This window comes from Humulus lupulus, chromosome 6 (assembly GCF_963169125.1).
Source record: "Humulus lupulus chromosome 6, drHumLupu1.1, whole genome shotgun sequence".
NCBI classification, from domain to species: Eukaryota; Viridiplantae; Streptophyta; class Magnoliopsida; order Rosales; family Cannabaceae; genus Humulus; species Humulus lupulus.
The window spans coordinates 146,896,542-146,910,094 of NC_084798.1; the positions used below are offsets into that span (position 1 = coordinate 146,896,542).

The 13,553-nt window shown below is 34.1% G+C and overlaps 1 non-coding gene across 1 annotated transcript; it reads right to left on the reverse strand.

The window, feature by feature from the left end:
* Nucleotides 1-6,771: 6,771 nt before the first annotated feature.
* On the reverse strand, nucleotides 6,772-6,878 carry LOC133787664 (small nucleolar RNA R71). The gene has a single exon (XR_009872670.1). It is a non-coding gene; the product is annotated as a small nucleolar RNA R71 (small nucleolar RNA).
* Between the last annotated feature and the right edge of the window lie 6,675 nt (nucleotides 6,879-13,553).

The window sequence follows — 13,553 nt, forward strand, 5'->3', positions numbered from 1 at the left end:
TACTTGTAGGGCTGGAAAACTAAGATCTAATAATTTTGCATGTAAATATGGTTGTTGCTCACATGCAGTCTATCATAAAAAAACAATGAAATTCAGCCAAAACTTGAAATTGTATGATTCGTGCATAGATAAGTCAGACAGAAATTTCCTGTTCAGCTGAATGTTTTCTTTCATAAGCCCATGCATGAAGTTACCATAATTAATATGAAACAAAACATCAAGATTTTGTAATATGTTGCTAAGAAATGAAAGGCCACCAACGACAACAGGAAGCAGAGAAGAGAGTAGAGTGAAGCTACTATTTCCTGTTTAAATATATATTAACAACCAGTTTGAGCAAATATTCAGTAGAATGCGAAGACCAATGGCAGGTGCTCATGCTATCCAGCTAATTTTGCAGAGCCAACACAAGTTCAGAAAAACATTTACTAGATAAGCCTCCAATAAGAAAGACTTTTGTTAGAAGTTGTCTGGGTTGTTAGGTTGGGAAGATATTGTAGATAGAGAGTGAGATTTACTTAGAGAAGAATTTGGCAATCTTTGGGAAAGGGGAGCCTCTCAATCTAACTCAACCTTGTAATGTTTAGGGTTTTGGTCTATACCAGCACTGTCTATTAATGAATAATGAGGAATTTCAGTAGTTCTCTGTAGTTTTTGGTTCCTCAAAAATTACTATAAGGTTTTCAATCAAAGGAAAATCTATCTAAAATAAGTGAAACTCACTCTGGCTTACTGATTTCAATAGAAATCTCCATAATAAAATGCAAACAAGCTTTTCAAGCCACAAAAACAAAAGTAATTTACACACTCAGAAATTGTACACAATATTTTACCATTTATTATCTTTAATATTGATCTCAAAATGAATCCTTCTCTAATTCTTTAGTGCAGCTGAAGGAGAGCATTAACTAAACTATTTGTATGGTTTTTAGTTAAAAGAATCTGAATACAGAACTAAGACTTAGAGCACAATTCATTCTGAGATCAATACTACAAAACTTACATAATAAGAAAACCAAAATCATCAGCAATCCCTTACAATCGTGTATAGACAGAGAATATAATATAAAATCTGACTCAAAATTACAAATCTATGAAACAAGTATTAGGTAGTGTACCCCACGGAACCCCTTTGCTAGCTTGAAAATCTTACCCTTGTTCATTGTTGAAACTTCCTTTTACTGTCGAATCAAACACACAATCACTTCCTACGAATTAAAATCATTCAAAAAGTCTGAAGTTCCTTAAGTAAGAACTTTGAGGCAGTTTCGCAATAGATTGCCAAACCAAACCAAAATGTATTCTGATGATCTATATAGCCTATAAGTAGGTCCAAACAAAGTGAGTACAATAGATTGAATTTATAATGTATACTAATAGAAAATGGTCACACTAACAAACAGATGGCTATGTATGCTTCTTAAATTGGCCCTGAATTGTGAGATATATGACACTTGTTTTGTTAACAATGATGTTTAAATGTATGCTCATTTTACCTATGTCGTTATCATAGCCAATATGAATGAAGAAGAAAAAATGGTAGCACATTTTAGTATAATTCTCATTTTCCATAAGAAATAGGGGCTGATATGATTATTATAACAGAAAATAGAAAGCCATAATTTAAAAGAAAACCAAGAAATAAAATGCTTTTATTTATTCAATAGAGTAATTAGCTCGTAGAGGGAAAACTGCCAAGATAAGAATATGATGGTATGGTGGAATAAAATTACAATTAAAAAGTGTAATTTCTTCAATTAATTATAACCCAAATCTGAAAGTACTTAGCCATATGATGGTATGGTGTATTCTGATGATCTATATAGCCTATAAGTAGGTCCAAACAAAGTGAGTACAATAGATTGAATTTATAATGTATACTAATAGAAAATGGTCACACTAACAAACAGATGGCTATGTATGTTTCTTAAATTGGCCCTGAATTGTGAGATATATGACACTTGTTTTGTTAAAAATGATGTTTAAATGCATGCTCATTTGGTAATGTTTTGTTAAAAACAATATATCTTTGAAATTTTTTGTATTTAAAATCAGTCCAATATTTGGTAATGTTTAGGGTCAGGGAACGTTTATCTTTTTCTAAAGATTACTTCTTACTCATTGAAAGCAAAATAATTTCAACAACAAGTTTTTGGGTCAGCCATTTCTTTTTATTTGAAACAAGTAAATAATAATATGATAAAATTAGTACATATGTAAGAAAATAGGTTCACCATAATCCAAGTAAAACTTTACCCACCATTTATATTCTTGCTCATAAAAATAAAAAATAGGAAGAGAAATCAGAGATCATAGATGGAATATTATACAAAGACAAAAATCTAAGTCTGACCATTGATGATACTGAAAGGTTAAATATTTTTGTTTATAGAAGAAAAGATGGTGATGAGGCTGACAGTCTCATCCTTCATGTGATCTATTCTATCATACAAAAATAGTCCACACTCCACACTACACACTCCACACTCCACACTCCACAAGCTGCTAACACGGCAATGGAATTTTGGAGGGGACCACTCTAAATACTAAGAAATATAATAATAATAATCTTGAGCAAAAAAATAATAATAAAAAAACAAAAGAGATCAATGTCTTTTCCTTTTCTTTCCTTTTAGTTGGTTACCACCATTTCGACCATATAACCAATTGTTTTTACAGATTTAAAAGACTGAATTAATCATATTATACTCTCAAGGAACAAGTTCTTAAGAGCACATGATGTAGAGTCTGCTGCCCACTAGACATAATATCCCTTTTTTTCTTAATCAAATTAAAAGGGCCAGTGCCCACTAGGACTTTTCATTGATATATTTACAACCCACAAAACAATTGAGGTCGAAAATAACAATATGGTCAACTTCTCTATTAAACAACATTGACTTAATGAAATTTTGGTGTATTATTACTCTTTTGTTGAATGAAACAAATCTTGTTTTATTACTCTATATGGTGTACTTTATGATTTTATTTTAATTTGAATGAAATAATTCTGGTTTTATGGTTTTGGTGTATGTTTATTACTCTTTGGTGATTCGCATTTCTGATTTATATTCTTATGTTATCTTTCTTTTTATATTGCAGCAATTTCAACTTGAAAAATAAGTACATTACGAAGATCTCCATAAAAACACCTTCGTCAAGGTGCTTTATGCAATTTTGTGGCCAAAAAGCAAAAATCATCATTGAAGACTCAAGCTGATTGTGAAGATATGTTGCTTGGAAGCCCTGTTTTAAAGAAAAAGAGTGCTCTTCGTAGGTTTTCTGGACCTGTTAGAGCTGTAATTGACTCACCACCTGCTCTTAGTACTAGAGTAGCAACTCGTCGTATGGTCTATAATACAGAGCCAGATCCAAATGATGATGTGGAAGACATGGAGATGTCACTTGGAAGTTAAAAAACTAGACGATCTCTTAATTATGAAGTAGATAAGGTAGTTGATAGTGTTTGTGAAAAGGGAGTAAGGGAGGAACATGAAGAGATAGCTGATGAGGAAAGGGTTGGTGTAGAATTTGAAGAAGGGGCTGTTGCACAATGTGAAGAAGTGGCTGCTGCAGAATGTGAAGAAGTGGCTGAGAAAGAACTTGAAGAACCTCTTAGAAAATCTGTTAGATTACAAAAAATAACTGATGAGGCAAATCAAACTGAGATTGAAGAAATACCTCAAGATTTAGATGCGAATGTAATGAACTTAGCCAAGAAGACAAGGGGAAAAACTCTATTGGAAAATCTTACCAAGAGGAACAATGGCTTAAGGATAATAAATTGGAATGAAAAAGGGCAACCAGTTGGTACTAACTCAGTGCAATTTTCTTCTTTTGTGGGCGCTCTTGTGCGAGAGGTTGTTCCTTACACAATTTCAGATTGGAGGAAAGTTTCACCAATTATGAGAGATGTTCTTTGGGCATCTATTCAGGTAGAATTACAAGTTTTATGAGTGTATTTTTTTTTATATATATTCATCTCTACACTTAAACATATAATATATTATTCTATATTCTATTGTAGGCACAATATGACTTACATGATGATTGGCAAAAAAAGATGTGCTTTGAAATGATGGTAGAACTATGGAGAGCTGGGAAATCTAGACTTGTAAAGGATATTATCAATGCAAAAAATGAGAGTGAACGACTAGCCTTAAAGCCGGATTGCATAAAAAGTGATGTAGAATGGAGAGCATTTTTTGCCAAAAAAATTAGTAAAGAACATTTGGTAAGAAATATGATGTAAGAAGTGATGTTGCTGCCTCTTTTATCTCTGTTGGTGTTAAATTAAATATAGTTATGCCTCTTTTACTTATTTATTAAATAGGACATAAGGGCCAAATACCAAGAGAGAAGAAAGAAAGATGTTCCACACACCTTAAGTCGAAGAGGATATGCTCGAACAATCGATGATATGGTAATAATTAAGTTTTATACTGTTTGTATTTTTTCTTCCATTATTGTAGTCTCTATTTTATAATCTCTTTTGATGTATTGTGTAGAAAAAAGAAAATGAGGATGTTAAAATATCTAAAATCGATGCTTTTCGAAGAGCCCATACCAAGAAGAATGGTGAACCTGTAAACCCAACGGCATCTGATATTTTTGTGAGTATTAGTCATTTAATTTTTGTGAATTTTTACTTATTTTCCATAATGCATACATTAGTTATACTAATTTATATGCAGGGTTCATTGAATGAGATTCTCCTTGAAGACCCAAAATCTGGAACTACAGACAACGCTTATGAGGATGCCTTGACAAAATTGTTTGGTAACCCAAAATCTAGTCGTTTAATCGGACACGGAAGAGGCGTAACAAGGTCAAAGATAACTGTTGTTAATATGTGTAATAGCAAGATCTCCAAGTTAGAAGAAGAGCAACATAATATGAAGCTCAAAATGACTGAAATGATGAATCTACTTAAAGAACACTTGGTGGTATTTCTATCTTGCACTTATAAACCTTAGTTTTCTTTTCTTCCAATGAAACTTATCTTGGTTTTATATTTAGTTGGTGGTAAAGTGACACCAAGCGAAGGACAGTCTTGCAATGTACCGCAGTCAAACAATATTCAGTCCCCTAAGGTAAATTATAAAAGTTGTTTTTGTTTTAAATTTTCATTTTAGAAGAACAAATACAGAAACTAATATATTGTCTTTAAAATAAATTTGGTAGAGTATTGCACTAGAAAAAAGATATAACTTTACAGAAGGGAAGAATGCTTGCTACTTGCTTGACTGGGCAGATGTAATTGTTGTTGAAGGTTGTTAGGATTCTAGTGATCCAAAGATAACTGTACATGGAAAGCCTCTTGGACCAGACTTTATGCGAGTATGGGTTGATGTTGATATTGCACCAGAATCTTACTTATTTCGTCCTAATCATGCGATGCTTACAATATAAGAAGCAGTTGGTTCCACAATTGCATGGCCTTCTAAAAAAGTTATTCGAAGAGGTACATTTTCATACTCAAAAAATAACCAATGTCTTATAATTTAGTGTTTGGCTTCTTTGTTTGCTTTGGTGTAGTTGTGAATTCATTATTTTGTATGTGGTGTCCTTTCTTGGATATAATTTCCATAGCATTTTTCTTGAAGTAATTTGTGATGCTAGATAATAACAATAAAATATTTCTTTGTTTATTTTGCAGATGTGACAAGCGAAGTAGAAAAGGATACTTAAGACTCCTTTAAAGTAGTAATTTTGTTTATTTATTTGTGTTGAAAGTAGTAACTTATAACTATGTTGAATATTTAAGACTCCTTGAATACTTAAAGAACATTTTTTTGTTGATGACAGTGTTAAATGTTATAAACTAATTTGTGGATTGTTAATACAATGTTGAATGTTCTTACTTTTTGTTATTTGAAAATCAAGTTCATTTGATGATGCTAGTATATATTAGAAAGCTAATTTTAATTGTATAAAAAAAATTAAAATATAATAGAATAAATTAGTGTTATATAAATAAAATATATAATGAGAATTTAAACTTATCTAATTATTAAAATAATACGAAAATTGTGTTATAATATCTATTACAATAACACTTTTTATGCAAAGAATTGTGTTATGCAAACTTCATTATATAACACAAATAATGTGTTATACTAAAGTGTAGTATAACACAAAAAATGTGTTATACTAAAGTGTAGTATAACACAAAAAAAGTATTATACTAAAGTGTAGTATAACACAAATTTATAAGTATTGAATGTGTTATATAATCGACTATAAATAACTTAATTAAACCATTATCTATATATTAAAATAACATAGAAAGTGTGTTATTGTCGACAGTATAATAACACATCTGTATAACAATGATAAAGTGTTATGTAAAGTACCCTGACCTACGATAACATAGTCGGTCTTAACACATGAAAAAGTGTTATGGTATGTTTTGATAACATATTTTCGGTGTTATTAAAAGAATTTTTTCTTGTAGTTGTTAGGCCTGAAATTCAAGAACCCGAATTTGATTTAAAGCCCGTTATGTTCCAAATGTTGCAAACAGTGGGTCAATTTAGTGGGCTACCTACTGAGGATCCTCATCTTCATCTTCGTTCATTTTTGGAGGTGAGTGATTCCTTCAAGCTACAAGGAGTAAGTGATGAGGCCCTAAGGTTGAAATTGTTCCCTTTCTCTTTGAGGGATCGAGCTAAAGCTTGGCTCAACACCCTTCCTCCCGACTCGGTGACTACATGGAATGAGTTGGCTGAAAAATTCTTGATGAAGTACTTCCCTCCTACCAAAAATGCCAAGTTTTGCAATGAAATTATGTAATTTCAGTAGCTGGAAGATGAACCATTTTGTGAAGCTTGGGAGAGATTCAAGGAGTTATTGAGAAAGTGCCCACACCATGGGATCCCGCATTGTATACAAATGGAAACTTTCTACAATGGGCTCAATTCTTCCACTCGTATGATGTTAGATGCTTCAGCTAATGGGGTTATTCTTTCTAAGTCCTACAATGAAGCCTATGAGATTTTGGAGAGGATAGCTAGCAATAATTATCAATGGTCCAATGTTAGAGCCTCAACAAGTCGAAAAGTGGCTGGTATACTTGAAGTTGATGCATTGACAGCTTTGACCACTCAAGTTTCATTAATGACTAGCCTTCTCAAGAACATGAGATTGGGGGGAATGGTACAACTATTGGGGTTTTATGCCCTAATTAAAACCCAAATTCTTTGTAATCTCGTTTTATTATCAATAAAAGAATAGAAATCATTTTTTGACTTGGTCAATCACTTTGCTCACATGTTTTATTTTCATGATTATTTGTTTAATATAAACTTCTATTAAATCCCGAGCATATAGCTAATCTTATTTATAGTAACGTAATCACAGTAGAATATAAATATGATTATATGTTCAAAAATAAGTTAGTCCTAAGATTAGTCAGTGCACCGGATTTACACTGGCTTGCCAATCTACGATATGATCTACTTACACATTACAGTGTTATGTTCTTTCCAGAACATTAGAAAAGTGGATAAGATCGGATGTATTTGTTACATCGGACAGGACCGATATTTACAGTTGATAAGATAAGTAAACATACCGTTATTATCTTGACAATTCTGAGTGGTTAGTATTCTAACTGATTGTATTATTTGAGTTCTTTGACTTGTTCGTTACCAGCTTACCCTACGGACTAGCCCATACTTACATCTTGGGAACTCGGTAGTATAATTGAGTGGGAGTGTTAATCATAGATATGAACATCTATAGCTTCTGATGAAGAAGTGAAATGATCGTTTCCTTTTAGTTTGGTTCAAGGTGTTAAATGATAGAGATCTCATTTCAGTAATTAAATTAGTTTACTGAAATATCATTTACAAGGAACTAAGTGTTTTAAGGATAAAATAAAATGAGGGGTAAAACAATATTTTAGTCCTATCTCATTGTAGACCGTCTATAGAGGATTGAGTGAAAATTATGGTTGTAACAATGGATAATTAATAGCGTATCTATATTTGTTATAGAGCGTTCTATGAATTCAAGAGTGCAATTCCAAGTCTATAGTGGAGTCACGAGGAATTAATAAGTTAGTAAATTTATTTGTTAGATTTATGATAACTTATTGGAGCTTGATTTCATAGGCCCATGGTCCCCATTGTACCTTGGATAAAATCATCTAGATAGTCTCAATTAATTGATTTAATTATCAATTAGAATTATCAAAGTTGACCAGGTCAATTTTGGATAGTTTCACAGAGTTGTGTAATTTTGAGAAAAAAAGAGAAATTATGGCAGATTTATTAATTAAGATAAATTGGTATCTAAATTAATAAATAAATTTAAATCAAGGTTCAAATTATAAATAATTAATTTGATAAAGGATTTAAATAATTATTTAATTAATTAAATCAATAGAAAATAATACAGGCCTTGATTTTAAGTCCAATGGGCTTATAATCAAATGAGAAATTTCACGGGCCTATAGCCCATGATAATTTCGACCTAGGGCTTCAAAATGGCTGTTATTTTATTGATTTTTTAATTAAATTAAATGGCCTAATTGAGTCTATAAAAGGTGTGCTTAGAGAGAAGATTTAAGAGACGACATATAAGTCACAAGTCAGATTTTCTGAAAGTTTTATATTCTCTCTAAACACAAGTCCTTTTCTAAGCCACTTTGTTATTTTCTCTTCTTCTCTCTATATCTATCTCATGTGTTGAGAATTGCCCACACTAGTCTAGGTGGTTCTAAGGATACATTGGAAGATCGTGAAGAAAATAGAAGATCAGTTCAGTTTCTTGATAATACTCTGCGATAGAAAGGATACAAGAGTTAGAGAAACTGAAGGAAGGACTCTTAATTCCGCTGCGTATACTGTAAGTATTCTATTTTTTGTTTCTCTTTGAATTCAATATTAGAAACATGTTTTAGGCTATCTCGTATTAATATGTTTAATATTAGATATACATGAAAATAAATAAAGATCCTGTATAAGCTTTTTCTAACAACAATTTATTTATACAAATTTTAATTTTCTTAAAAAAATAAAAAAATAAAAAATAAAAAAAACGCAATGAACAGTACTGTCCGTACAGTTACTGTTCACTGCTGGCTGCTGGGCGTGCGCGCGGTGCGCGGGCAGGGCGCGCGCATTCGTGCACTGGTGCGCACGGTGTGCTTGTCAAATGTAGCTTCTGGTAGTGTCTTTGTAAACGGATCTGCAAGATTGTCTTCAGTTGCAATCTTCATAACCTTCACATCTCCCCTGGCCACATATTCTCGAATAATGTGATACTTCCTTTCTATATGCTTTCTTCTCTTGTCACTTCGAGGTTCTTTCGAGTTGGCTATCGCTCTTGTATTGTCACAAAACAACACAAGCGGTTTATCCATTTCTGGAATAACACCAAGATCCGAATAGAACTTCTTTAGCCAGACTATTTCCTTAGCTGCTTCTGACGCAGCTATGTACTCAACCTCCATGGTGGAATCTGAGAATGCAGACTGCTTTACACTTCTCCAAATCACAGCTCCACCCCCAAGAGTAAACACCATTCCAGAAGTAGACTTTCTATCATCGACATCAGTCTGAAAATCTGAATCGGTGTAGCCTACAGGGTTCAGAACACCACCCTTGTAGACTAACATATAATCCCTAGTCCGTCTCAAATACTTCAGGATATGCTTAACTGCTATCCAATGTTCCGGTCCTGGGTTTGACTGATACCTGCTCACTACTCTCACTGCATAGTAGATATCTGGTCTAGTACACAACATGGCATACATCAGACTTCCAACTGCAGATGCGTAAGGAACTTTTCTCATTACATCTTCCTCTTCAGGAGTCTGGGGAGACTGCTTCTTTGAAAGATGAATTCCATGGCGGGACGGTAGACGCCCTTTCTTGGAATTTGTCATTGAGAAACGTTCAAGCACTTTATCAATGTAAGCTACTTGAGATAGAGCTAAAAGTTTGTTCTTTCTATCCCTGATGATCTGGATACCTAGAACATAATTTGCTTCACCCAAATCCTTCATCTGGAATTGAGTGCTCAGCCAATTCTTCACATCTGATAATTTCTTAACATTGTTTCCAATGAGTAAGATATCATCTACATAAAGAACCAGGAATACCATTATTTGATATGCCTTCAGTTTAAAAAACACAGGGCTCATCAATATTTTGTTCAAAGCCATAGGTTTTGATTATTTCATCAAACCTAAGATTCCAGGAACGAGAAGCTTGCTTAAGTCCATAGATGGACCTATTTAACTTACAAACTTTTCCTTCTTGTCCAGATACTTTAAATCCTTCTGGTTGATCCATATAAATGACCTTGTCAAGCTTTCCATTAAGAAAAGCTGTCTTGACTTCCATTTGCCAAATCTCATAGTCGAGAGCGGCTGCTATGGATAGGAGGATGTGAATGGATTTGAGCATGGCTACCGGACTAAAAGTTTCCTCATAGTCCACGCCTTCTCTTTGGGTCTAACCCTTTGCCACTAATCGAGTTTTATAAGTCTCGATATTTCCATCAACACCTCGTTTCTTCTTGTAGATCCACTTGCACCCAATGGCCCTAAAGTCACTAGGTGCTTCCACAAGATCCCAGATGGAATTTGAGTACATAGACTCCATTTCCTGTTTCATGGCTTCGAGCCATAGTTCCTTTTCAGGGCTAGCCATTGCCTGTTTGAAAGACAATGGATCATCATCACTAGTGTCACCAACAACCATATTGGTTTCACCATCCAAACCATAGCGAACTGGGTTTCTAGAAACCCTCCCATTATGACGAGGCTCCGTGACTGTTTGCTCAGGAACAGTGCTACTTTCTTCATTTAAATCAACTTACGTCGGTTGTGCATGAAGAGTGGGAATTTCATCATCAACACGCGTTGATGACGATGGAACATTGGTTGGAGTCAATTCTTTAACCATCTCCTCTAAAACTACTTTGCTACGAGGTTTAAAGTTCTGGACCTAGTCATTTTCCAGAAAAGTAGCATTTGTCCAGAAAAGTAGCATTTGTAGAAGTAAACACTTTCTTTTTTGAATGACTGTAGAAAAGTCCACCCCGAGTACCTTTAGGATAGCCAACAAACATGCAAACTTCAGTTCGCGGTTCTAGCTTTCCCTTCTTTTTCCTCAAGACGTGAGCGGGACACCCCGAGATTCTATAATGGCGTAAACTAGGTTCACGACCATTCTAGCGTTCTAAAGGTGTTTTGGGGATTGATTTTGATGGCACGACATTGGGAATGTCATTTGGAGTTTCAATTGCATGTCCCCAGAATGAAGTTGGTAGAGTTGAGTAACTAAGCATGCATCTAACCATTTCCAATAAAGTTCTGTTCCGGCGTTCTGCTACACCATTTTGTTGCGGAGTACCTGGGGTAGTGAGTTGTGATAAAATCCCAAGTTCAGTTAAATGATCTTGGAACTGCATATCCAAATATTCTCCACCCCTATCAGATCGCAAGATCTTTAATGTTTGAACTAATTGGTTGTGAGCCATTGCTAGGAATTCCTGAAACTTTGAAAATGTTTATGATTTCCTATGCATTAGGTAAAGACATGAGTATCTAGAGTAATCGTCAATGAAAGTGACAAAATACTCAAAACCACCCCTGGCTTGTATATTCAAAGGTCCACAAACATCTGAATGCAGAAGACCAAGTGGTTCTTTGGCCCTATCACCATTTGCAGAGAATGGACGCTTGGTCAGTTTGCCTTCTAGACAAGATTCACAGACAAGTAATTCACCTAAGGTGAGTTCCCTCAAAGGTCCATCCTTTGTAAGTCTTTGAATCCTATCATAGCCAATGTGACCTAGTCTTAAGTGCCATAAATACATCATATTTTTGTTATCGGTCTTTTGACGTTTATTGGTCCTAGGTTTAGCTACTTTTTATAAATCATTGTTAAGAGTGAGGGGTACGTTAGGTCATATAATATAAAGCCCATTTTCCAAACATGCAATACACAATTGTGATCCATTGAAGGAAATAGATATATTAGAACTTGTGAAAGTCATAAAAAATTGTTCTAATTGCAACATGGAAACTGGAATTAAATTTCTACTAAAATCCGGAATAAAAAATACATCTTTTAAAATTAAGTATTTATTTCCGAACTTCAGACGAGCTATTCCTCTAGCTTGGACGGCAACGAATGCTCCGTTCCCAACTCTAAGCTTTAAGCCGCCTTCGTTCACTTCCTCCCACGATTCAAGAAGCTGTAAAGAGTTACAAACATGGTTGGCAGATCCAGAATAAATAATCTAAACGGAATTATCATTCTCTAAAACACATGATTCTAAGATAAATGAACTATAATCATTACCTTTATTTTTCGCTACTAGAAACTTGGGGCAATCTCGTTTCCAATGCCCCTTCTCTTTGCAGTGAAAACATTTATCTTTACCTTTCTTGTTTTACATGTTCTTCCCCTTAGGTGTCTGTGCACGTGGTTGAGCACTCGTCTTTGCAGCCTTTGCAGGCTTGGGGTTGTTTATTTGATCACCTTTCCTCTTGTTTCCAGCTTTCGAAGATGAAGCTTGGTTAGCTTCAGCCTTAGCTAGATGAGCAGCAACATTAGCATTCTTATTTTCACCTCCTTTACTAGGTCCACCCATGACAAGTTCAATAATCTGAAGCTCGTTCATGATCTGCGTCAGACCATAGTTGAGTTGAGCATGAACGTGCAGACACGGTGCCATCCGAGAATTTACGGTGCCATCACGAACGTGCAGAGTTGGTGCTATCCAAGCATTTACGGTACCATCACGAGCATTGACGGTGCCATCACTAACGTGCAGACACGGTGCTCGTTCTGGGGATTCCTCAGTCATGACGAACTTGGAGTTGTTACCTATCAACACAATGTTGATGTTTTGCTTCCATTTAAGGAAGTTTTCTCCAGTGAGTTTCCTCATCGAAAGTTGAGAAAGGATGGGAGTAGACACAGCCATAACTCAAAAACTACAAAGTACCAATAAAATAGAAATCAATCACATTTGCTCAATAAAACTTCTATTCACACAAATTTCAAGAAATAGCACAACATATACCAAAAATATGTAAGATATGAGAAAAAATACAAAAAACAACCATATCTCTATTTCTTTAGGTTTTTAACTAATCTATGATATCCTTGTCCCAGTTGGCGAGAGTCAAAAATACCACTAGTTAAATAGAGTTGTAAACTCATTTAATAATGGACACCATTATTAACAACCTACTATTCGATCAAAATAAGAAAACAAAATCTCTTATTTTATGAGCTAGACCCACGGTTTCAATAATCATAGATTTAGTCCTAGAATTTGACCTATAATTATCCATCTTTCGAGATCTAACCTTGTCAAAATAACTAATGAACACCTTCTGTAGGGGGACGAATCAAAGCGCCTCGAGGCCCCATTAAGCTATTGATTATGTTAAACCAACGGTGGAGATCGAATAAAATTCTTAAAATAAGCTAATTATAAAATTAAAATTAGTACTTTTATTATTTATTTTTCGAACATTAATGACTATGGTTTTCCAAAAAATATTAAACAGATTAAAAATT